The sequence below is a fragment of the Gouania willdenowi genome, chromosome 17, assembly GCF_900634775.1.
Source record: "Gouania willdenowi chromosome 17, fGouWil2.1, whole genome shotgun sequence".
In the NCBI taxonomy this organism is placed as follows: Eukaryota; Metazoa; Chordata; class Actinopteri; order Blenniiformes; family Gobiesocidae; genus Gouania; species Gouania willdenowi.
Genome location: NC_041060.1, coordinates 28101541 through 28129166, shown reverse-complemented (window position 1 = coordinate 28129166; position 27626 = coordinate 28101541). Strand labels below are relative to the sequence as shown.

General features: G+C 38.3%; 1 protein-coding gene across 1 annotated transcript in view; it reads right to left on the bottom strand.

Annotated features, from left to right (window-relative positions):
- The window catches only part of LOC114478906 (chloride channel protein 2-like), a 134723-nt gene extending 109020 nt beyond the window's left edge, over positions 1 to 25703 (bottom strand). Inside the window, exon 1 of the mRNA XM_028472262.1 lies at positions 25618 to 25703. The gene's annotated coding sequence lies outside the window, so the exon portion shown is untranslated. The remainder of the gene's footprint in view (positions 1 to 25617) is intronic.
- Positions 25704 to 27626: the final 1923 nt, after the last annotated feature.

Here is a 27626-nt window from a genome sequence, read left to right as displayed (position 1 = left end):
AAACAAATTTGCTACAAGCCGAGGGCCGGACTGGTTCAATGTTTATTAAAACATATTAAAATAATTGCACATAACCTATTGAACCAAGACCTAACACAGTGTACTGTATTTTATTTAACTATGTGGTCTTTTTTCATACTGACACAGTATGTTAGATTTCCTTTCGGCCGTAGGGCCATTCTTGAGTTTTTACTGGTGTTTTTTAGGACAAAACCTTTTATTTTATCCCCCAATAATCAAAGCACGCAAGTGTAAGATGAGTCTGAAGACCGGGTTTGTTCATATAGGTTTTGGTGGTTTTATAGCGCTGAGCTTTCCACCCAAGATTTTTTACTCCTATAAATAAATACCTTTTTTTTTTTTTTTTTTTCTGTCACTAATTTCGAGTGAAAACATTTTTCAACAGGCTCATAGACAAAAACAAACTTCCTTCAAAGAAAAATCAAAAGTCCTGTACATTAAATGAATAAAGCAATATTTTCTTATGGCTCTGTCAGTTATTTCAAGGGAAACATTTTCAACAGGCAAAAAGCAAACAAGTAAATGTCCTTCAAAAATAAAATATGTTCCTTAATATCAAGATAAATGCATAAATGAAAATTCATGCATTATAAGCTGAAAATGCAATATTGTGCTGCTCTATGATCCTACCAATTAGGCTACTGCTTTCAAATAGTAAAATGAGAAAATAAAAAATAAATAAATTAAATCAGTTGTATTCTTTCTCATGGCTCTTATCTGCAATTTTCCCTGAGTCCATTAACTGAAAAATAAATATGAATAAATAAAATACAAAAATCTATGGCACAGTGACAAAACAATACTTTCTTCAAAGCAAAATCACGTCTTGTAGAAACAACTGTAAAAATGTAACTGAATTAAAAACTAAAAATATGTTAATGCTCGGTGATGCTCACTTGTCTGAGACAGAGCCTGATACTTGGTGGTGTCTCATCTTTTGTACAAGTTCATCAATGTTCGGGGTCAGGCTCTGAGCTGAGCAAATCCCCAGGATTGAGCCAAGGTGCTTATCAGTAAGACGGCTCCTGTGTGATGTTTTGTTTAGCTTCATCAAAGAGAAAATTTGTTCACACAGGTATGTACTGCCAAACATAGAGAGCGTCTGAGTAGCTTGGATGCGCAGCTGAGGGAATGTGTCGGGGCAAACTCAGCAGCACCCACTCTCTCATATTTTTCCCTCAGTGTGTCATTGCACTGGAGCTCAATCAACTCCATTTGGAGGTTTGGTGGTGCGCTCTCCGCGTCAACTCCAAAAGGATTGGCGAGCAGTTCAAATCTACTTTTTTGAGCTTCAAAGTCAGCAAATCAGCGTCGGAAGTCGGCGGCAAGTATGTTGAGTTTATCAGCGAACTGTGCACTCGGGAACACAGCGGTAGAGAGCTTCTCTTTCATGGTCTGGCAGCTGGGAAAGTGGCTCAAGTTTTCTTTCCGGATCTGCGTCTCCCAAAGACTCAGCTTGGTTTTAAACGCCTTCACTATACTGTACATATCAGAGATGACACACCCCCGTCCCTGCAGCTGCAGGTTCAACACATTCAGATGGCTTGTGATGTCGCACAGAAACGCCATTTCACACAGAAATGTCTCATCTCGGAGCTCTGTTGTGTCTTTCCCTTTGCTTTCCATGAACAAACAGATCTCCTCATGCAGCTCGAAACATCTTTGCAACACCTTTCCCTGGCTTAGCCATCGCACAGATGTGTGATAGTGCAAGTCACCATACTCTGTATCTAACTCGTCCAGAAATGCCTTGAACTGCTGGTGATTTAAACCTTTGACTCTAATGAAGTTAACTGCACGCGTTATGATGCTCATTACATGTTCCATTTTCAAGGCTTTGCCACATAACGACTCCTGGTGTATTACGCAGTGATAAGCTGTCAGCTCATCTGTGACGTTTTCGTTCCGCATCCTCTCACGTATTCTTGCCACCAATCCACTCCTGTGTCCACACATCGCGGGTGCTCCATCTGTTGTCAATCCCACGAGGTTTCCCCAAGGCAGCCCCATCTCATTTACACATCTGGATACTTCTTCATACAGATCTTGTCCTGTAGTTGTGCCATGCATAGGACGTAATGCCAAAAACTCTTCTGTTACGCTCAGGCTGGAGTCCACACCACAAATGAAAATTGACAGCTGAGCGATGTCAGTTATGTCGGTGCTCTCATCCACCTCAAGGGAATATGCGATGAAATCTTTTCCCTTTTCCACAAGCTGTTCTTTTAGATTGGTGGAAAGCTGGTCTACACGTTCGGCAACGGTGTTTCTGCTCAGGCTCACGTTTGCAAATAGCTGCCTTTTGTCTGGGCACACTGCGTCACAAACTTTAAGCATGCAGCTTTTTATGAACTCTCCCTCTGTAAATGGCCGGGCTGATATAGCAACTTCTTGTGCCACAATAAAACTAGCCTTAACAGCAGCCTCGCTTTGTGATGTAACTTTTGTGAAAAGAGCCTGCCGGGACTTAAGACCTCGTTTTAATTCTTCAAACTTCTGTAGCCTTTGTTCCGTGTCCATATTCTTGTCTTTGTGTTTTTTAGACGTTTCATAGTCCCTTCTTAGATTATATTCTTTCATTACAGCCACATTTTCTCCACAGAGAAGACACACAGGTTTGCCTTTTACCTCCGTGAACATGTAATCTGCCTCCCACCTGGCTTTAAACCCCCTGTTCTCACCGTCCACCTTCCGTTTAGCCATTATTGGGGAGGGGGGTTGCTGAAAGTTGACATCTGCCCTGAATGCTGATGAATGAATGAATGAAGCCGAGGCCCACTCACTGTGGTGAGTTCGCGGGTTACCGTTGCATTGTGGGGAATGGAGTTTTGGTGCCTGCAAAACAGTAGCAGGCGGCTGTGGCCTGTGGGCCCCGGCTCTAATACTAATCAAATATCATCCCGGGGGCCATAGATACAGTAATTAATTCGCGGGCCGGATCTGGCCCGCGGGCCTTGACTTTGACACCTGTGCTGTAGATCATACAATTTTGTTGCACAGATTGCAAACATGGGTTGGACTAAATGGAAAAGTAATGCAATGGTTTAAGTCCTACTTGGAGGAGCAAAGCTATTTTGTAAGCATTGGAAACTTTGAATCTGACAGATTACCAATGTCCTGTGGGGTTCCTCAGGGCTCTGTTCTTGGACCCCTTCTGTTTAGCCTTTATATGCTTCCTTTAGGACAAATTTTACAGAACTGTAAGGTTGATTATCAGAGCTACGCAGATGACACACAACTATATCTATCACTGAACCCAGATGACTATGGTCCCATTGAGGTGTTGTGTGACTGCTTAGAAAAAGTAAACTGCTGGATGAGTGAAAACTTCCTTCAACTAAACCATGACAAGATGGAGGTGATTGTCTTTGGTAACAAGGAAAAGAGGACTGCTGTCAGCAATTATCTTGAGTCTGGATCTTTAAAAGCTAAAGACCAAGTCAAAAACCTTGGTGTTCTGATTGACTCAGATCTTACATTCAGCAGTCAGATCAAATCTATCACAAAAACATCTTCTACCACCTAAAGAACATCTCCAGAGTGAAAAGTTTTAATGACTCAGAAAGATCAGAAGAAACTGGTCCATGCTTTTATATCCAGCAGACTGGACTATTGTAATAGTCTTCTGACAGGAATCCCCCAAAAGAGCATCAAACAGCTACAGCTGGTTAAGAACGCTGCAGCTCGGGTCTTAACCAGAACAAAGAGGTCAGAACACATTAGTCCAGTTTTGAAGTCTTTACACTGGCTCCCAGTCAGCCTCAGAATAGACTTTAAAGTTCTGCTGCTGGTGTATAAATCTGTGAATGGGTTTGGTCCAGAATACATAAGTGACATGTTAGTCAGGTATGAACCCAGCAGGTCTCTCAGATCTATGGACACAGGTCAGATAGTGGAGCCCAGAGTTCACAGTAAACATGGTGATGCTGCTTTTAGTTGTTATGCTGCAAAGAAGTGGAACAAACTGTCAGCAGAGCTGAAGTCAGCATCCAATGTGAACATTTTTAAATCAAAGTTAAAGGCACTTTTTTTCTTTACTGCATATGATTGAGAGGAAGATTTTTAGTCATGTTGTTGATGTCATGATGATTTTACTGATGATTTTAATTGATTTTACTGATGATTTTAATTGATTTTACTGATGATTTTAAATGTTCTTATTGATTTTAAACAATTGAATGTTTTATCATGTAAAGCACATTGAGTTGCCTTGAGTATGAAATGCGCTATACAAATAAATTTGCCTTGCCTTAGTGTGGGCGCTGGGCTCTTTCCTGCTTGGCCACCCCCTGCTTTTGCGGGGGGTGGGGGGTCCCGCCGTGCTCCATGTGGCCGGCATGGTTCAGGGGGTACCGCCGGGGTGGGTCTCCGGCTGTGCTGCTTGGCGCATCCCTGGGGCCCGTGACACCATGTGACTGTCTGCGCAATCTACCCTCTCCGGTGGCCCGCCATGTGGCTCATACCAGACAGGCCTCCTACATAGACACTTCACTTCACTCACTCCCAGCTGGCCTTGGGGTTGGGGTGGGTGGCGGGATGCGCTGGGTGCTCAGCTCCTTGGGGCTTTCTCGGATGTGTGTGTGGGAAGTGGTGGCTGCTTCTGGGGGCGTCTGGGGGCTGCTCGGCCGTGGGGGGTTGCCTGGGGCTCCCTGGACCCCGCTCTTTCTGCTGGCCTGGCTGCATCTGCAAGCCCGGGGCGGCTCCTGGGTTTGCAGTAGCGGTTTTTGCACATACATTGGTCTATGATGCACTGGCACGCCTTGGGATGTGGGATAAAACTCGTACTGGGCTTTACTTTAGACACGTTGATCCCAAATACCTGCTTTAGGTATTGCCAGTCACTCATTCCCCCTGTCCACAGCCACCACCATTATAGCTAAGCTTCACACTTGTCACCAGACTGGCTTAATTACACAACATAATAAGCACAATATATTCTACAACTTCACATCTCACTCTCACTGTAAAGTAATCTATTCTTCCCCACCCTTTCTATTTCCTGCCTTGAGTCTCTCCCCCCTGCTCCCCTCCCCTCCCCTCCCCCTCCACCTAGGTGTAACACTGCTTTCCCTTTTTATATCCTCCCTATAATAAAATGTTTCTTACCCTTCCTTAGGGAGGACTGGTGATGGTCACAATTAAGCAATAAAATAAATGAATTTATTTCATTGCAATAAAAAATCATGCATTGCTGTCTCAAAATGATTGCACTTCTTGCAGTGTTGACCTTTGTCAGCATGTGGAGACAAGTGGAAAATAAATAAATAAATAAATAATAACAATAATATTTAATGATTGTTTAAAAATGAGCCTAAATTTATTTGACTGTGAAACAATTACTATTTATATCACGCAACCCATTCAATGAATGCACTTTAGATGAAAAGTCTAAAGAGGAATAATATAACTTTGTTACTAATGATGTATGCAGTGAGGTTTTCACCGTAATGAGTCCCCGGGACCCACAGGTGGTGATTTGAGTGTGTTCCTGGGAAATTCAATGGGTCCCCAATAAAAAAAATGTTTTTCTTTCTATTTCTTATATTCTTTTATTTCTTAGAGTAAAAATCTCGTAATGGTGGTATGATATGGCTATAATTAGCAGATATACTGTATTAATATGATTAAAATGTATCTGAAATTGAACAAATACAATTCCAAATCTGAAAAGTTTATTGCACAACAACTGTCACAGTGGCAGGTTATATTGCACTTTTGTAGCACCATAAAAAAAGCACCAAAATAAATTACTAAAATTAAAATGAAAACAAACTGGTGTCTGTTGTACGAAAATACATTATCAATAACAGTGCTGATTTTAACACAAACAAAACATTCTAATAACCATGACAGAGTCACCATTTGTATGCCACTAAGCCATCTTACTACAGAGCCACGCATAAGTCACCTTAAAACTAGTCTTCACTACTATCCCAACAAGTGAATCCCTCTAACCTCATCCAACCAGCAAAGCGACCTCCACGTGTGCATTTGAAAGGGCAGCATTATGAAAAAAAACACTTCATAATGGTTTTGCTACAGTGACATACATTCCTTTAGCCTCATTCAGAGGGCCAATGTTGAAAAAGTTCTGTTTCCTCCCTCCCTTGTTATTCCACAATTTGTAAATAGTCAGCTCCAAAATAATTGTGTCAGTCCGAAAAAGAAAGGAAGAACTAAAGTCATTTCAAATCGTACAGGACCGAGTTAAGAGCCCATTGTGGGTCAGGGGCCAAAGGTTCTTGAGCCTCAGGATCTCCATCTCGGTGTTGAAGTGAAAGGTTTAATGGCTCAGAAAGATCAGGAGAAACTGGTCCATGCTTTTATCTCCAGCAGACTGGACTATTGTAATGGTCTTCTGACAGGAATCCCCCAAAAGAGCATCAAACATCTACAGCTGATTCAGAACGCTGCAGCTCGGGTCTTAACCAGAACAAAGAGGTCAGAGCACATTACTCCAGTTTTAAAGTCTTTACACTGGCTCCCAGTCAGCCTCAGAATAGACTTTAAAGTTCTGCTGCTGGTGTATAAATCTGTGAATGGGTTTGGTCCAGAATACATCAGTGACATGTTAGTCAGGTATGAACCCAGCAGGTCTCTCAGATCTATGGACACAGATCAGATAGTGGAGACCAGAGTTCACAGTAAACATGGTGATGCTGCTTTTAGTTGTTATGCTGCAAAGAAGTGGAACAAACTGCCAGCGGAGCTGAAGTCAGCATCCAATGTGAACATTTTTAAATCAAAGTTAAAGGCACTTTTTTTCTCTACTGCATATGATTGAGAGAGAGATTTTTTGTCATGTTGTTGATGTAATGATGATTTTACTGATGATTTTAATTGATTTTACTGATGATTTTAAATGTTCTTATTGATTTTACTGATGATTTTAAATGTTCTTATTGATTTTAAACAATTGAATGTTTTATCATGTAAAGCACATTGAGTTGCCTTGAGTATGAAATGCGCTATATAAATAAATTTGCCTTGCCTTGCCTTGCCTTGAACATTAAAATAGATACTGTATGTTCACTCTCAGCTACTCAAAAAAAAGTAGGCAACTTATCTTGCACCAAAGTAAGGCCGTTGCATGGATTTTAACTCAACATGTTCAATGGAGGTATTGTGTGTTTTTCAGGCACCTAATGCCATTCTATAGCATACTCAAATAACTATGCTACCCACATTTTTTGGGAAAATGCAGCATATATTAAAAAAAAAAAAACTTAAAAGAAATTTCCCTCTGGAGCACACGGTTCATGACGCTTCGATTTAGCCTCTGTCTCTTTAAGAAACTCCAAGCTTGTCTGACGTGCCCATGAACACGCCCCCTTCAGTACTCATACAAACACGCATGGATGTTGTTTACTTCTGTTTTTTTCTGTGCGCTGTATTTGGTTACTTTCTACATTTTTACATTGCTATTATCAAAGTGGAGAATGCTATCATACAGACGTGGGCGGTCACTCAGCTGGTAACGAAAGGTCCGAGGTGTCTCTAGTAGGTGGGGGCGTTCCTAGGAGGACTCAGACGTATTTACACCTAAAATGGATGCCGTCAGTGTTTTTAAAGATTACTCAAACATAGATGAATGAACCAAGGCAACACTCCAGGCATGTTTTTAATGAGAGAATGACATATAATATACAGTACATAATAACATGATAGAAATCTTGAAAAAGTCGATTTTACATAACACCCCCCCTTTAACTCCAATGCTTTAAACTAGGCCTGGGCAATAAAACGATAACATTATATATATTGCGATAGAGATGTAATCAATATTAATATAAAATAAAATATGTACAATAGAATGTTCGATAATTTCACTGAACTCTGTAAACCCGGAAACAACCCCTGACCCAGAACCGCAAAGCATTCTGGGGGATGTAGGCAGATGAACGGCTTGGTATATTAGTAGTTGTTTCATGTTTCACCACCTGAAAAGATGACCGAAGCGAATGCCATGGTCAGTGTGCGTTGCCCCTGCTCACACACACACACACACACACACACACACACACACGCACACACACACACCACACACACACACACACACACACACACACACACACACACACACACACACCAGCCGTGCACCGGTACATCATGGACCGCTACTTGGTTAAAGACCAGACACCCAACAAACTGAACTAGTCCAAGATCCTCCGCCAGATCCACCCAAAGTTCCCAGAAACACGGTGACAGCAACAATTATGAACTGGAAACTGGACTAAAGCTAACTAAGCTAAGCTAACCCACCGACACATAACACTGTGCTAAGAGCTAACAACTTCATAAGAGGAAGAAACTAGTAAAAAGTACACAGCTTACTGTCAATCCAACCACAAAGAGCCACTGATTTACTTATGGTAAGATGTATTGAAGATTGTATTGAAGGATAAAAGCTAACACGTCTGACGTCATGTAAACTAAATGTTGTTAGCATTAAACTAACGCCACTATTCATCCATCCCAACTTGTGAAACGCAATATTTTTAATTACATTTGATATGATCACAAGACAAAGCTGGCCCCATTAGACAGTAATGTAACTATTATGATTATTACACCAGAATATCCCATTAGTACCAGTGTTGGGAGTAACTAGTTATTTTTGTAATATATTACAGTAATATATTCCTTTTTGAAGTAATTCAGTAGTGTAAGTCATTACAAAAGTGAAAAGTGGTAATATATTACTAGTTACAATTGAAGTAACTCAAGTTACACACATATTTAATTTAAGTGCATATTTGCTTTGCTTTCTCACTGTTTGCAATTATTTGAGAAAAAAGATGATCATTACAGTTAAATATAAATAATGGGGAACAAAACAGAGCTTTTTGAAACAAAACTTAGACCGATGTTATTCGAACACTATCACTGTGATATAATTAGTGTTCTGGACCAAAAGTAACTCAAAGTAGTATACATTTAAAAAAAAAACAGTAATATTGTAATACAAATATATTATATTTCTATCCCAGTAACTAGTAATATAAATATATCACAAGTTTCGAGTAATTTATCCAACACTGATTAGTTCTGCTCTCAATAAATTAATAAATAAATCAACAACTTGATCTGGGTTAATTGTAGGAAATCAGAGATATATTTATCAACCATAACTATATGTAAATATTATCAAATATAAAATAAACAAGATTCAGCCACAGTGGTTTCTATTAAACAGTAAAAACACTGTTGGAGTTATTTTTCCTTTTAATGTGCTCTATTTATTTATTTATTTTTAAGAAAATAATTTTATTATAAATGAGGAAATAAAAATTGCTGCATAATATATTCTTAATACACATCCTGCTGTTCGTTTCATGTTAGAAATGTTAGTTCTACCTCAGGTGTGCACTGATTTATTATTTACAAACTTGCATTACACATTTTCTTTGATTAGGCATTTACAGTATTTAATGTCTATATTTGTACATTTAACGGTTTATTTGTTAATTGAGGTTTAATACTTTTTTTTCCGATAGTTTTGTTGACCACTTTTTAAATGGTAAAGATTGCGTTTAAAATAAAAAATATTTAAATTTGACCTTTTTTCTTTTGGTCCTTATTTTGAATAGGTTAAAAAAAACTAATCAATAAGTATCAATATCAACTGATATGAAACACTTATATCGTGATACATTTTTCAGGCATATCGCCCAGCCCTACTTTAAATTATCCAGTTCAGTTCAGTTTATTGGCCATTTGCAGTATGAAAGCCACATTGGAAAAACATGTGCAAGGAGCTCAAAGTGCACTGTCAACATTTAAAAAGACATTTCACAATAAAAGAAAAGAACAAAAAAGTTGTAATGCAGGTGTTTGTCTTGTCACTCACAGTTTGTGTCATTGTAGCAACAAGAGGATGAAAAATACAAAATCAAAAATTGTTAAAAAATAAATCACTTATCTAAATGTTCATTGGATTACATAAAAGGGAAAATGTAAGTGTTAAACCTTAAGCATGTTAATGTCACATGCAAAACATGATCAGAGACTTCCCACAGAGTCAGTAATTAGTGTATTTAATTGAGCTTTACATCAAGTGAAAGGCCCTCCACTGCATAATGTTTTGGTAGCAAATAAAATGCTGGAGCCTTAAATTGAAACATAAGATAAACTTAATAGCATCATTTCATTCGCAATATGCCAAAACATGTTTAGTCACACGCAGCGTGCAGCTGTATGCAGCGCACATCTCAGCTGCTAAATTATACACATCGAATCAGTCAAAGAACACTTTTGAATCTAAGAAATTCTGGTGTTGATGCAATCTGGGTCAGAACGACAGCAACTCCCTGAGTCTTTGAAACATGATGATGGCTATACAAACTTCGAGCCTTGAGAGGATATTGAAAATGAATACTGATGGATTTTTACAACGAAGCCAAAAATCCTTACTTTTAATTATGTATTTAATTGCATGCTTTAATCTGTTTTTCAAGCAGCAATTAAACTTTATTTTTTTTAGCAGCTCATAAGAAATGACCTGAAAACAAAATACGAGAATTTTAAAATTAAAATGTATATGACACCTGATGGGAACAACTCATTAATCACAAATAATCATTTTTTTAATAGAAGTATTTAACTTATTAATTAATTGCTAGTATGGCTGCTTCATTCAAGGAAAATTAGGGGAAAAAATAAAAACAGACAATCCAAAACAACTAAATACATTAATTTATTGTTTAAGGGTTGAGATTAGCATTGGAAATACTAGCCTGGCACGTTTTGAGGATAAATCATATATTACTATTAGAATTATTGTAAATTGTCCTGATATGATAAATGATGAGGTGTGGAGGGCCCCATTAAAGAGAACAGAGGAGGCAGGCAGTCCCGTATACTTTATAGTCCAATGGAGTACAGTCCATTTATTAGTGTGTTGATGATTTATGGCCCCATGTGTTGTATACCCAGTGGCTAACTGTCTTATTAATCATCATCGGTGACTGACAGTATTTACCATAGCAGTCTCTGTTATGCTAATGCATAAACAGGTACGTGTGTGAGCTCTTCAGATGTAATCCAGGACTGTTTCAACACCACAGACTGGAATAACAGGCTGCCACCTACAACAACTCTACAAACCTCCATGAATACACAGAGGCTGTGACTGCTTACATCAATAAATGATGTAGCAAAGACCATCACTGTCAGGGCCAACCAAAAACCATGGCTGACAGGTGAGGTCTACAGGGTCCTGAAGGTTTGGAATGCTGCCTTTAGAGCTGGGGGACTAGGTAGGCCTAAGAACAGCTGAGGGCCTAGGGCCAACCTGTAACGTGGCATCAGAGAGAGGCCAAAAGGCAGTACTCCAGGAGCATCAGCCATCAGTTCAGCGACAGCAGAGACACTCAGAGTCTGTGGCATGAGCTTCATCCCCCAGGCTCCTTCCATGTACTGCCCCCTCTCCTCCCTCTGCACATAAGAACCCTGGAATAATCCTCTTCAATTGAATTCACGTTTACACCAGCCACTTTATGCAGCATCAGACTGCAATACTGTAATATATCATAGTTATATTTATATATATATATTTATTTTCATATTCATATCTGCAATCGCACAGTAAATATTGTAAATACTTGTGTTGTTGTTGTCATGTCTTTATATTTTATATATTCTACATTGTCGTGTTTTTGTGTTTGTAAATGTGTGGAACGGAGACAATAGTAATGTTGAATCTCTACATGTGTTGTACATACAGTATAGTGGAATCGACAATAAAGATGAATTTGACTTATCTAATGGTGCTTAACCTCTTGAGATGACTTGCTATTTGATGAATTAGGGTTGCCAGATTTATAAAAACCTGCCCACCTCAATAAAAACCAACCTTAACCTCTTTAAAAACACTTGTTAAAACAATAAATATACTATATGTCAGAATCAGTATCAGAATCAACTTTATTGACCAAGTAATGTATGTTATACACACGAGGAATTTGACTTGGCGAACTGTGCTCTCTCTAATAGTGTAAACATGGAATAATAACAATCAACTAGAAAAAAAAAAAAAAAAAATATATATATATATATATATATATATATATATATATATGTACTGTATAAACATAAATATAAACAGTAGTTAGACTAATATGTGCAAAACTAACTAAAATAACAAGATAACAATAACAAGATAATAATATTAAAATAAAATATAATAATAAGATAATAGTGCAGTAGTGCATTGACGAGTAGTTTAAGCTACAAATACACTAACTACACATATTAGTATTTACATAAAATACCAACATTAAATGTTTCACATGGCCATAAAACAGCCACAATGATGAAGTCCATCACGATTGACAGCCCGCATTAGTGTAGCTGGGTTGAACTTTTAACTTTGATTGGCACATTTAAAATAGCAATAACCAATATAGCTGAGTAAAAATATTGATTTAATCAATTTTGGATCGATTTTATAAAAATTCATAAAAATCGATCCAAAGGTGCTGAAATCTATTTTTATTTAATTTGATTTTTTTACTTAAACCCTACTATTCTCACAATAGTAGTGCAACGCGGAGTGTTTTCAGTGCAAACATGGCGGACGCAGACGGTGCTCCACTGGGTAAGCCGCACCAGCTGAAGTCAGTTTGGAACTATTTGGCTTTTTTTTAAAAAATGAAGACACACGAGCTTGATAAAAGTAAAGCTATTTGGAAGTTACAGTGGATATAAAAAGTCTACACACCCCTGTTCAAATGCCAGGTTTTTGTGATGTAAAAAAATGACACCAAGATAAATAATTTCACAATTTTTTCCACCCTTAATGTGACCTATGACCTGTACAATGCAATTGAAAACCAAACTGAAACCTTTCAGGGAGGTGAAGTAAAAATAAAAACTGAGAGAATGAGGTCGCAAAAGTGTGCACACCCTCTTATAACTGTGTTCGGATTTAACCAATTACATTCAAACTCATGTTAAATTGGAGTCAGCACACACCTGTCACCATTTAAAGTGCCTCTGATTAACCCCAAATAAAGTTCAGCTGCTCTCACACTCACTGCGATGGAAATCCCCCCGTTTGCTGGAGACTGTGGAAATCGAAGAGCAAACCACGCGCATATTTTTTAGAACTGTCCCCTAATAAGGCAATACTGGACACACTGTACATTTACCTTTGAAATTAAAACTTTTGGTTGTGTACCACAAGACTGGAGAAAAAAGGACAAGTGTTTGATTAGTGCCTTGCTGGTTGCACGCAAAAAAGCCATAACAAAGAAATGGTTATCTCTGGACAAACCAACTTTAACATTATGATGGGAAACGTCATTAGAAATCTATAAGATGGAAGAGTTGACTGCCTTTGTAAATGACAAACATGGTTGGTTTGATTCCTGTTGCGATAAATGGATGACATACACCAATGCAAAGAGAACCAATTACAAAATCAAAATGTAAATTATAGTTAGCCTGTTTTTTTTTTTTCTTCTTCTCTTTCTTTCTTTCTTTTTTTCTATTACCATCTTTTCTTTAAATAAGAAACTTGGTATTATTATTATTATTATTATTATTATTATTATTATTATTTGGTCACTCCCTGCTCATTAATGTTCTGTATGGGTTATTGTTTAAAACTATAAAAACTCATGAATAAAGAATTAAAAAAAAAAAAAGTTCAGCTAGGCTTATCCTGACATTTTTGTAGCCACATCTTCCAGCATAAGCCATTTAGGCAAACAGGTTATCTTAAGTTTTTTATTTTTCCCCTTGAAAGGTTTCAGTTTGTTTTTCAATTGCATTGTACACGTTATAGGTCACATTAGAGGAGGAAAAAGTTGTGAAATGATTTATCTTTTTACATCACAAAAACCTGGCATTTGAACATGTAGACTTTTTATATCCACTGAAGGTACTGTGGAAATACCACACAACTCAGAAACCACTTAATGAGGTACCACTCTGACACACAACACAACGTCCGCTTCCGACATGGCGCCCATGTTTAAACAGAAGAAACTGACGGAATCACTACAACTACCTCCCGAGTCTCCGCGTGCCTAAAGAAAACAGAGGCTATCGCAGATTGTATTTGCAAAGATTTACGTCCATTTTCAGTGGTGGAAAACAAAGGCTTCAAGCGGCTCCTGAAGGTGCTCGAACCAAACAACGTTATGGTGTAACGTAAATGCCTGAAGGAAACCATAATCCTTGCGATGTTTACATCTGTGAAAGGAGACATCCGAATGAAGATGCAGTCAGTCGTGACAGTTGCCATAACCTGCGACACCTGGACGTCCATGGCAACGGAGTAGTACATCACAGTAACCTACGTCGACGGGAAGTGGAACATTATGTCCAAACTGTCAAACTTTGCACTTTATTACACTGTTCCCTCAGATGTTTGTTTACATAAATTGAAGTAATAGTTATTACTTCAATAACTAGCTATAACCAGTACTGTTTGTGTAACACTGGATAAATCTTTTTCTTTTTTATTATTTACGGACCAAACAGAAAATAAAGAACTTTCATATTTGTGACTGCATTGTAGTGATTTGTATACATAAATAGCAATATTTCTAATAATTCACAAAGTAGACAATTCATACTAACAGCTTTTTCTCTAACAATATGTATAATATCTAAGTAAAATTTTAAAAATAAATCAGTACTGAATCAAAATCGAATCGAATTGATGAAGTGATTATTGATTCAAAACCATAATAATAGAAATCAAATCGATTCAGGAAACTGGCCGTGATACCCAGCTCTAATAACAATACTATTTTCACAGTGACACTTGATTACCCATGACTATCACTGATTGTTGCTGTGAATGTGGACAGATTCCCTAAATTAAAAAAAAAAAAAAGAATGAATGATTTGAGTCCAACAGTTTTTTGTAAATGTGTACATTTTAACCTTTTTGCAACAGAATGAAAACTATTTTGTTTACATTTTCATTGGAATATTTTATAAAACCCGCCAAATGTGAAAAGCAGCCCAAATTTAACTCCCCCCCCCCCCCCCCCCCCCCCCCCCCGCCCAGTTTAGACTTGGAGAGCTTTGCCCAACCCAACGGGACCCAAAGGGTCAGGTTGGGTTCGGTCTCAATTTCTTTCATTTGACCAGGACTCAGGCCAAACTCGGGTGCTGCACGGTAAATGAGCGGTCAGGTAATACGTTTTGATTAACATGAGTAAGATGCCCGAATGAAGACTGACAAGGTGAATCAAAGGCTTGCCTCTGGAAATTGAATTTCATGATGTTAAACAGATTTGAATGAATAGTGTCAGGCTGTAACGGGTTCAGGCCTTTAAAAAAGTCTGCATCACTCAGGTTCTGGCTATATTGTGTCGTGGCTGGTCTAACTTTTGAGGCAAGATATTAAAGCTCTACACCAGTTGATGCAGTTCCCTGCATCCTCACCAGAGAACACTAACTAACCATGTCCCACTACTTGGCTCATGGTGTAACTATAATCGGGGGTGTACATAACCTATTTGGTCTGGTGCTGAGGGGAACACATAGGGTTGTTCAGGCTCCACCTCACAGGAGCAACAGATCAGAGGAATGTGTGAATAATAAACTTTACTTTCATTTCAGCTAGAAATGAACAGAAGAAGCACAGCAACAAGTCTGCTCTTTAAAGCTTCACAGAATATGACGCTTTCTGAGGAAATGATTAAAAACTAAATGTACAATATATCTAAAACCCAAATGAAATTATAGCTTTTTAAGCACTAACAACAGTTACTATTTTAAAGCACTGAATGTATTCAGTTTTCTTCAAACAAAGATATCTTAACAGTTTGTTTTACGTTTCCAAAACAAAATGATATTTGACATATTTCTAACTGTTGCTTTGACTATTCAAAAAGGCACTGTAATGTAAGGCAGATTTGGTTTATTCATTGTCAGAAAAGCTTGCCATGCAGCAGAGAAGCTTTACTTCCCTTCCGGATGTGTGCACCTTTTAGCAGGTCAAAGTTAGCGCAAAATATGAAGAAAAACCTTTTACTGAGACACTTTAAGTGTGTGCTTTTTCTCTTAAACGGAGGAAGCACATTGAGTCAGTATCACTGATGTTACGAGATGTGCCAAAGCTATGAAGCATGTCGAGTAATTGAGATGGCATTTCCATAAAGCGTGTATGAGACTTGCATAGTTCTGGGGAGGAGCCCAAAATGGTGATGTTTGTTCACTCTGAAATAAAAAACACTTCAATCATCCAGCTTTTAAACATAATAATATCAGAGAGCACCAGAAAAGTAGTGCCAGCACTATAAACAGGTCATCTTGGGCTGAACTAGAAAGAAGTAGGCCTTGTACATCTTCATTCTCTACATTAAAACAATAAAACAAATAGAGGGGGACTAGGGCTCGAGACGGCGACCAAAATAGTCGCATATGCGAGTATTTTTTCAGTGTGTGCGAGTTAAAATTTTATCTGGTTGCATACGTGCGAGTACATATAGGGTGACATTATTTTATACAGAGCAGCTGAGTCCTTCATCGCGTCCCACAGAGTGCACTTCTCTTTCTGTCTCTCTCTCCACGCTGCGGGATTACCGTAAAACCGTCTATAAACAGGCACTGCAAATTGGCTGGCGGCTAGGTTGACCGAGGATTTCGGAGTGGAGGCTGGCTTGACCGCAGTGCTGTGGGTGAGGAGACGGTGTACGTTCACGCAACTTGGCTGCGGGTAATGCAACGGTGAATGCATCGAGTATAAACACCGATGTGCTCCTTTGGAGTGCGCGAACGGAGCCAGGCATAACGAGCCCTTCACTGCGCGCTCACATTGAGGGCAGCAGTAAAAAGGAAGAACGTGCCGAGCGCAGCGATAGAGCGTACACGCTCATCAGAATCGACATGGAGGGACCAGAACTGATGGACTACGATGCCAGGCCAGATGTTCAGCTGTGGTTCTCCCAGAGCAGGGGTCTGCAAGCTGCGGCTCTGGGGCCTCATGCGGCCCTTTTAATCTTTTGCAATATATCTTTTGCAATATATATATATATACTTGTTTTTTTTACAGAGGCTATTAATGATTGACAAATAAAATCAAGATATAGCAATTTGTTAACCTAAAATAAGTCACTTTGTGCAATGACTCAGCACCTTCCTACTTCACCTCCTGCCACATCTACAGACCATCAACTTTCCTGTGACTAACCTTATGTTTTAAATCCCTGGTAAGATACCTAAACCAACAAAAACACTATTCTGGAAGAAAATAAAGATTAGAATTGTGTGGAAACAGATTAATTTAACCACTAATGTGCTGGTTAAATATGCATGCTTTATGTGTGGCAAGAAATGAGTAATTAGCATGTGTTGATCACATGATCACGTGTTATCAAATTCAAGTTACTTTTTGTAGCCTTTCAAATACATTAACTAAAAAAATCTTCTTTATATAGCATTGTGTTCATGTAAACTGAGATGCATAAGAATATGAAGATGCAAGATACTGTTTTATTTCTTGATGCAAATTTATTTTATTTTAAACTATTTTAAAGTTTCCATTTACATGATCAATATAAATCACATCAAATTAAATCAAACATTATTCTATATAATTTTAACTGTATAGAATTTATTACACTGTATTGTCTTCATTGAGAAGATATTTTTTTGTCTCCAGGAGGACTTTAATCCAGGTGAGATGAGGTTAAATGGTTCCTTGTAGAGTAAAGGTTGCAGATCCCTGACCAGGGAAAGAGGGTTAGGAGACCCCACTATAAGAGCTAGACCCTCTGAATTTCATTCCATGGGGTGAAGCAATGCAGATGCTAAGTTGGTTATGTTACTTTTAAGTTAATTCAAGTAAAGCCTGTCTGCAAAATAAAAAAAAACAGAATACATGTAACCTGTTGCTTTGCTTTGCTGTTATTTAAAAAAATAATTGTTACATCTTCTTTTAAAATTATATAAAATAAATGACCTGTTATTTCAGCCACTGCTTGTTGCAGAAAAACTTAATATTGTCACTAAAACATTAAAACATTGAGCAAATATATCTTGAGTCATTGTCAATCTTTACATCATACAGTTAAGTCAACTATTCATTAGCATGCGTGGCTATGCTGTACACTCCCCACCCCCGCTCAAAAAAAAGAAAAAAGGGTTCGACAAAATTCTGTGCTGGTGCGAGCAACTGAGAAAGTTAGTCGCACCAGTGCCACCACTGGAATAGTTAGTGTAGAGCCCTTGGGACTATCAGATAGCGAGTGATGAAGATGACATTCTGTGGGGCTTTAAATGACAGACATGTCGTAGTAGGAATGTGAATCTTTGGGTCTCACGATTTAATTCGATTTCGATTCTAATGGTCACGATTCGATTCAAACGTTTAAGTGTACTGTTTGATAACACTCCTAAGACTGTGTTTGTGAAAGTGTGTTATATAAATCACCACCAATAGCAGTAAATGTTAGCATGAGCATATACATGGGTTTTCCCAAAGATGTTAGCATAAAGCTAGCAGACTTTTTGTATAGTGGTATTTTCTATTTATAAGAACACTAAGATGCTTTTGTATGTTCCGTTTACAGTGTTTCCTGAGTAAAGACTCTAAGCAGATCTTCTAAATCAAAAAAAAAGTTCATGAATCGATTCAGAATTGTGGATGATTAGAATCGCGATTCTTATGTGAATCGATTTTTTCCCCCTTCCCCTATGTTGTAGTGCTTTTTAGTTAAAGATCCAGTATTATGCTATTTTTCACCCAGCTCCCTATTGGTCTAAGAACCTCAACAATATACTATTTGAGGTTTATTTTTCCAAACTCGCCTGTTTTCTGGAGTTTTAGCCCTCTGAATAGTCACTTTCATGTCGCTTCTAAAAACAGGCTGTTTTGGGGCCTTCATGCATATGTATGACTCCACGCCACAGCTTTATTAATATAGCGATTCTTTTGCTATCCACACACTCTTGTTATTGTTTTCAGTCAAAAAACTGCACATTACAGTACAACACATGGCTATTTAAGCGGCTAATGTGATTGTGAGTCCAACAATCCCTACTTCAGGGTGTGTGTTTATCACAGCAGCAGCAGAGTCAGTCAGCTGTTTCAAACACTCAGCAGAGCTGCTTTGTCGCTATTTTGTCATCCTCACCTATTCTGACCACAGGAATAGTCCATTTAAGGTGATAGTCTATTGTTTTGTCCAACCGCTGCGTCGCATTGAGTCACAAATCAAAGGTGACATAACGGCTGCTAAAAAATGGAACTAATTGTGAGTGATCACACTGTGCTTTGGATTATCTATATACTAAACATAAATATGTTATCTGTGACTAAAGGAACTGGAGGTTAAGGGAGCGGGCGTGTAATCATAGGCTCACTGGTTCTAATCTCTCTAGTTCATCACTGTGGGATGTTGATCAGTCCCTTATATTAACCCTAACTGCTCCCTGGGTGCTCCATCATGGCTGCCCACTGCTCCTCAGGAAGGGGTTAAATGAAGAACACATTTAGTGTATGTAGCTTTCCATATATGACAATAAAGTATAATGTATATTCTATATTAAACTGCAGTGTTTGTTTTACCTGTGAAGTAGTTTGAGAGGGAGGAGCTCACATTCTGATGTAGGGAGGAGGAGCCAGGATTGTCAGGAGGAGTTTTTTTACCTTATGATGTATTATTGAGGGGAAAATCTAACTCGCCCGTTTGGAGCTGACTTTTTACAAATTGCGGAATAACAAGGGAGGGAGCAAACAGAACGTTATCAACTTTGTCCCTCTGAATGAGGCTAAAGGAATGTATATCACTGTCGCCAAACCATTATTAAATGATTTTTTTCATAATACTTCCCCCTTAAATAAAAGTCATGTTGTGTATTAATGTATTGAAAAAAATGTGAGCACCAGGCAACAACCCTCGGTGCATCCCTGAGCACCTGGTCAAAAATGTAATGTGCACCTCTTGCTATAAGAGTAAATCGACTGCCCTTGAAAGAAAATACAAAACCAATCTTATCTGCACATGTGCAGTCCAATCTTGGCTAAAGTTTATGCTGCGCTGACCTCGGCAACCTGCCCATAATGATCAGAAATGCAGGACATCCTTTAAAAGTATGATGAGTTTATCTGAAATGCACCATATTATTGCAAGGTATAGGAAATATGTGTTGTATTTCAGTATGTTTGCTACCTTCCTATAGGTTAAGGGTTATGAATTCATCGCCCTGTGTTCAAACTTAAATGGCTTCTCGAAAAAAAAGAAATTGCCCAGTATCAGCAGCTGGCAATGTAGTAATCCATTCAGCATGTTGCTGTGTACATAAGATGATTGCTGCAGGTAATTCTTCCCATTTGAGCATGAGCTCCCTGGTTTAGTATGCTTATGAGTTTCAGCTTTCACACCTAACCAAGGAGACTATCAGAGAAAAAAACTCAAGTGCATTAAATGAGGAGTAAACAACATTGGTGTGAAAGCGCTTTTGATCATTTTCCCTGGATTATCATTCTGCCAAAGCTCATCACTCTGAGTTTCACTGAAGCTTTTTTTTTATATGCTCCATGCTGGCATTCAGTTGCATTGTAATGAAAGATGTGATGCCAAGAAAACATCAGACCTGAAAAATAATCACAGTTTTCAGTGTATCCTTTGTGTGTTTAACTTTATTTCTAAAGGGAGTTATTGAAGTATAAACTTGAGACACTTTCAGTTCTCTCTTGCAAACTCTGTTACATTCAATTATTCTACACTTTTTCTATCCCAACAATCCCTTATAATGAGATTCAGCTTTTCATCAATGGCAACTCACAACAGAAAATATGAGGTGGAAAGCCAGCATTCATTTGACTACCACGTTCCAGTCCTTTACCAGTTGAAAGACTTAATTCCCCTGGGATTCAATGCATCTCGCTGGCTGACAGATGAAATAGTCGAGTCCTGCCTCAGGCAGCATTTGATTGGCTGTCGGCAAGGTAACCAATTCAAAGAATTTGACCAGGAAGAAGAATGCATCATGGCCTGAGTTAACTGAGTGGCTTCATCCAAAAGGCCAAACCAGATAAATGATTGATACCATCCCACCCTCATATCACATCTCACTGAATCTGTGAGCTCCCACACACTAAAAGAAATGATAATGTAGACACGAGCCAGCAAAGGTAGACGAGTGTGTAGTGGCTCTGATAGCTGCAGAACTGGGTGCTCTGCAGCCTCGAGCACCAAACACACTGACCCATATCACTCCATCTTCACAGAACCCTCTCAAAATCCCACTGTGTAGGTTCCACTATGATTAAAGAGGAAGCATCAAATATTGAAGCAGAAGCAATAATCTGATGAGATTACATGTTCGGAAAAGCATGAGAAATATATCATTTATGGAATTTTCAGTGAATGACTAAATATTTCAGAATGCATTGATAGGGTCAATGCAGAATGATGTTGACGTATGCAGTTGTTGGAAAGTTGCTGCATGAATCCCCCCCCCCCCCCACACACACACGCACACCACATGCACTAAAGTAGTAAAGTGAATGATTAAAAATCTTGATTTGTTGAAAAAATAAACATCAATTATAGCTTAATGAATGTCTCATATTTCCTAAAGTGGAATAAAGAAATGCTCAGTGGAATCATACATCATTTTGATTTCCCCATCGGGATTTGCTTTCTTTTTTATTCGAGACGCACAAATAAAACTTCGATGATTTCATAGTCTCAGATTAAGACTCTGGAAAGCTCCAGGTTGAGAATAACTCACATAGGTTACATCAGCAAGAGAAACACACTGGAATATGTCCTCAGCAAAAAGAGCCATGAGCAGGACACATTTTACACATGTGGTTCAAGTGTTCAAAACAAAGCAAACTATTTGGTTGTGGAAATGTAATTACACTCTGTGAGCCAGTATCAGCACCAGATGAAAAGACAAAAGAAAAAACCTTAAATTTCTCAAATCTCATCCTAATCTAATCGTTTGTATTCTGTACCAACTTATTCCTGTACAGGACGCTGGGTTCTGCTGGTGGCGATCCCAGCTCACATGTGGTGCAGGCCAGGTCTACATCCTGAACAGTGACAAGAAAGGTCCTTGTTCTTCTCTTGCCAGAGTCAAACCATGCTCACAGGGCTTTTCTTGGCAGAAGTGCTAACCACTGAACCACTGTGCTGCCAAACACAAAAATTGCATATGCTAAAGAAGACTGTTAAGTAAGGGAGAACCATACACCCTTGGCCAATAAAGTTGATTCTGATTCTGATTCTGATATTGAATAAATGTGTAAGAAAAAAATGGATTCTGCAATGTATCGCAATATTTTACCGTGCGATTATCGTATCAATATAAACAAATGTTCAAATTGAATTCACTAGGTGTCAGTGAACTAGGGCTGCACGATTTTGACAAAAAACCTAATTGCGATATTTCTGACAGATATTGCGATTCGATTTACGATTTTTAAAAATAATTTATACATTTAAATGCATATGCGTTTTATTTTTTTCCAAATTGCATTTCATTTTTTTTTTCAAATTCCATTTTCCACATGAATTTTTTTTTTAAATACATTAGTTTTTAACTCGTGAGGAAACAAAAAAAAAATACTATAAAAAAGAAAACTATAATTAAACAAAAATGTATGTCAAAAATAAAAATGTAATTTAAAATAATGAGTAAGATACAATTAAAAGGTAGATATAAGTTGTAGTGACAAGGATTATTCTGTAAAGTCTATAAAGATGTATGAGAGCAGCATTAATGTCACCCAATTCCCCCTCAGAGATCAATGGTTTGCTGAATCTGATCAGGTTTTGATCAACTTAATATAAATGAACCTAATTTAAATGATCCTGATGACATTCCAGACCATAATGACTAAACAAAAACAAACGGACGCAAGGATGCATCAGTTATTTCACCACTAGGGGTCAGAATATTTTACATTATCAGGAGTTATCATTAACCTACGATGTTTCAGACTCTACAATCCCTGGCATCAATGGTCTCGTCCACAACAACAGAACCACTTTATCCATGGATCTTCTGTAGCTCTGATGAGATGTTGTTTAAACACTCTGAGCAGATGAAACTGATTAAAGGTCACATGTCATGCTATTTTTCACCCATCTCCATTTGTTCTAAGAACTCTAAAAACAGTATTTGAGGTAAATTTTCCCAAAATCACCTGTTTTCCAGAGTTTTAGCCTCTGAAAAGTGACTTTCTGAGCAACTCTACACAAACAGGCTGATTTGTGGCCTACTTATGCATAATCATGAGTGGGTGTGTCTATAGACAAGACACTGACTTCCTCCTCCCCGCACGGTGACGTAGGGCCAAAGGACGGCCCACTCCGTAGCCGAGCTCATGCTGCTTTATAAACATGAGACAGAGAGTGGGGGCAGGGCGTTTGCCGGTATATACATAGACTATAGAAAAAACATACATAGCACTGCACGAAGGACGCTGAAATGCTCACCTTTGTGGGCGTGTCTGTTTTACATGTCAATCACGGCAGAGAGCTTCCTGGAGGCGCAGCTTCTCCAGCTCAGTGCCGCGTTAAATTCGTCATCAAAGTGGGAACTCATCATCAAATTGGAGCAAGGTGTTTGGGCTCACCCTGGAGTAAGACAGGAGCAAATCACCCTCTAACTAACGATTGAGGGAATCAATGAAAAAACACTTTGGGCATGTGTATGAAGCCCTTATAGCACTTTTATGATGTTTAAAGCACAGAAAAGCTTGGCTACGGAGTGGGTGGGAGGAGGGCGGGCCGTCCTCTGGCCCTATGTCACCATGCGGGGAGGAGGAAGTCAGTGTCCCGTCTATACACACGCCCACTCATGAATATGCATAAGTAGGCTGCAAACCAGCCTGTTTGTGTAGAGTTGCTCATAAAGTGACTTTTCAGAGGCTAAAACTCTGGAAAACAGGTGAGTTTGGGAAAATAAACCTCAAATACTATGTTTTTGGGGATCTTAGAACAAATGGAGATTGGTGAAAAATAGCATGATATGAGACCGTTACAGTGAACTATATCAGACCTTGTTAAACTACATCACTCCTTAATGCATTTTAGCTTGGAAGTTGATTGCACTTTATTTTCATAAAACATACTGGGCACATTTACAGATGGTTATTTTATTATTATTATTATTATTATTATTATTATTATTATTTTAAGAATTTAAGAACTTAGAATCTGTTATAAAAATTTAACTTTTTTGAAAATGGAATTTGACAGTTTGATAAGCATACCTCTTGTTTTTGAATTAATTAGTTACCATTTACTTGATCTTGCAGATTTTTTTAAACCATTTTGTACTCGTCAAGGTGAAATTTGTAATTATTGATATTGCGATGAACATCGTATTGTTTTGTATCGAGATATATCGCATTGTGACATGCTAATCGTATGGTGATTCATGGCAATGCACACCCTAATATTGAATGAATAATAAAGCAACCGCATACAACATACAACAAAACATTTTAAAAAAAAAAGAAAGAAAGAAATGTTCTTTCATTTAATGTAAACATTATTCAACCAAGTAATTCTCGTATGATGATTAAAATGTCGTTTGCACCAGAGCATTTTAAAATACAACAATAAACTACCAGAGCAGTATCCAAATTAAGAAATAGTAGAAATGTATCAGCAAACCATTTCTGGATCCCAAACCCTTGAGTTGAAAATCACTGTTTAATAGAGCTGGGCAATATATCGAGATTCAAGACATATTGAGTTTCCTATTTGGGCGATATCGCCTATATCAAGATAATATATATATATATATATATATTAAAAAAAAATTAAAAAATTAAAAATAAAATATATATATATATTTTTTTTTTTTATTTTATTTTTTTTTTACTTGTTTTGATTTATACAATCACACAGCACAAATCACATAATACAAGTATTTAATTTATTCATAGAGTACAGCCAAACAGTGTCATTTTTCCATTTTTATGAGGTATATATTTTTATAGCTTATTTTGTAAAGATTGTTTTAAGAGTTGCTGCTTTTGCTACTTCCCAGAACAGCATGAAAAGCACAGTTAGACAGATTACTGAGTATGTCCTAACCCTGACCTTCCCCTAAACAAGCCACACTCCAGAACTCACTCACACGTGCTATCTCTCATAGGAGAAAAGGCCGAAAATGGCACATATTATACAACTGTTTGTTAATAAATGTGTCTGTGTGGCATTTTTCATCAGTAAATCTAACCCAGAATTGTTTTTATGGTCTGACTTTATTAAGTTAAAAATATTGAGATTCATATTGTATATCGCCATTTAGAGAAAAAATATCGCGATATGAATTTTGATCCATGTCGCCCAGTTCTACTGTTACTGCAAAAACAACTTGATAAATCCTGTGCACGTACATTAAACAACCACCTGTATCTATCCTTTACCGAAGCAAGTTTTCATTAATTGACAGTCAATCCTGCTCATGTAAGATGAGGAAAAAACGCATGGAAATAGTCACAGAATACAATCAAATTCCAGGAAAAACCACCAAACAGCAGATAAGACCTCCATCCACATAGAATTTGCCCTTGAGCCAGATGTGATCAGATGTGGTGGCTGATAGTGGTAGTGATGGCACAGAAATGCACACTCACAGGTCACGGTATCTACTCACTGTTGCTTCTGGAGCTGCTGTCCTCCTGGGTTAGCCTCACTCAGCTCCTCGGACTACGGATTCAAACCCGTCAGTAGTGTCCTTCCATTGAGACACAAATGAATGTGCGCACAGCTACAGGTTGCTGCGCTCGACTCTTCAGATCGACGATACGCGTGAATCACGCGTAAACCCGCATGGGACAGACGCAGGCATGTTGCTGATGCTCAGCATGTCCTCTCCGTGCAAAACTTGACACAATCGGTGTTTAATTAACGGCTTTGCGCCTCCGACGCAGAGCGCATACGGATACCATGGAGGATGAGAGTCCAAGAAACTATGGAACATAGATACAGTGGGATACAGACCGGGTGTCCGTGATGCAATGCGGGAACAGTCCGCAGTCTCCCCGTGTTCAGATATTGGGGCGCTCCGGGGTGTGTGTGTGTGTGTACGTGCGCGCGGCGCTCATTTGTCTCAATTAAGTACGATGAAGGCATTATCTGCAGGAAAAGGAGGCGACACGTGCAGATACAAATAGAAACATGTGTTAAATATATCTGTCTATTGCCTCTCTTTCTTTGTAGAATGTGCTAATGCACTCCCACAAACACTTCCATACTAATTGTAAGCGCCATGTGTCTCGATCATGGCACAATAAACGCAGCCAGAGGAAAACTGAAAACGGGCTCCAGCGGGTGCCGCAGAACAGTGCGCGTGTCAAATGAAGAATAATGGCGCGTCTTTGACAGCTATTGCACCTCCTTAACCTAACGTTAAACTTAATGAGAGAGTCTCTGCATCCTCCAGCTGTGGCCTGATGTTAATCCATGTTGTAAGGCTTTCAAACCATCCTTGGTTTGGTAAACACGTTGGCTGTGTTGCATTAAACAGTTGTTATTGTAGACTGGTCAAGCCAACGTAGAATGAGGGCTGAGCTTCTGTAGAGCCCTTAACCCGTGTACCCTTCATTCTATGGTTATTCTGTTTTAAAACCAAATCATAATAACAAATAAACAGTGTGGTTATTTTGTTTTATTGACTTAAAACCAAAACAGAAAAACCAATAACCAAACAAGCAGCATTTTTTCTGCTTTAAAATTAAAGCTGGTTCTGTTTGGTGATATTTGGATATTTACGGGGGAAACTATGACGAGAGCTGCATGTTTCAATCTCACCACACAGAACGACCAACAGACGTTTGATAAAAAATGATCTTGTATCATGTTGTCCACCTCACACCGATGGCAGAGGCGTAATGTATGTGTTTTGTTAAAGAGTTAATTCACCAGTTTCTACAGTAGATAAATTAAATGCTTGGAGAAATGACATACATGAACATAGACGAAGCAGATTGGAATGAAGCTTGTTTGAGGGCTCAAAAACAAATGATTGGCAAGGGTTTATATAACACCTGAAGTACTTCATCACATATCCAGCAATATTCCAGACACATGTACTAAATGTCGAGATCACAAAGGGACTCTTATACATTGTGTAGGAGTGCACAGATATACTACAATTCTGGAATGATGTGCTTAAATGTCTATCAGAAGTTTTTAAAGTGAAGATTCCCCTTTCTGCCAAACTTCGCTTACTAGAAATATACCCAATAGATTTTTAAAAAACAAAGAAGCAAAACAAATTACTGGACTTTGGGCTAGCTATTGCATGCCAGGAGAGCTATTGCCCTAAACTGGAAGAGAATGGAAGCTCCTTCAATATAACAATGGATCAAAGAACTTTCAGAATGCATTGGACAATAAAGATTAACATGCCCATTACGCATGCGCAAGAGAGACTTGAGTCAACGCTTGACATTCAGACCGTGACTTGCCAACATGTTGGTAAATAGATTAAAATTGGGTGGCCAGAAATGGAGAGAGGTAAAATGAAAGGTAGAAAGTACAAAAAGGAGGCAGGATATGCTAAAAAGGTTTACGGTTCATGGTTTAACTTTGAGTGAAGCTCAACACACACACACACACACACACACACACACACACACACACACACACACACACACACAC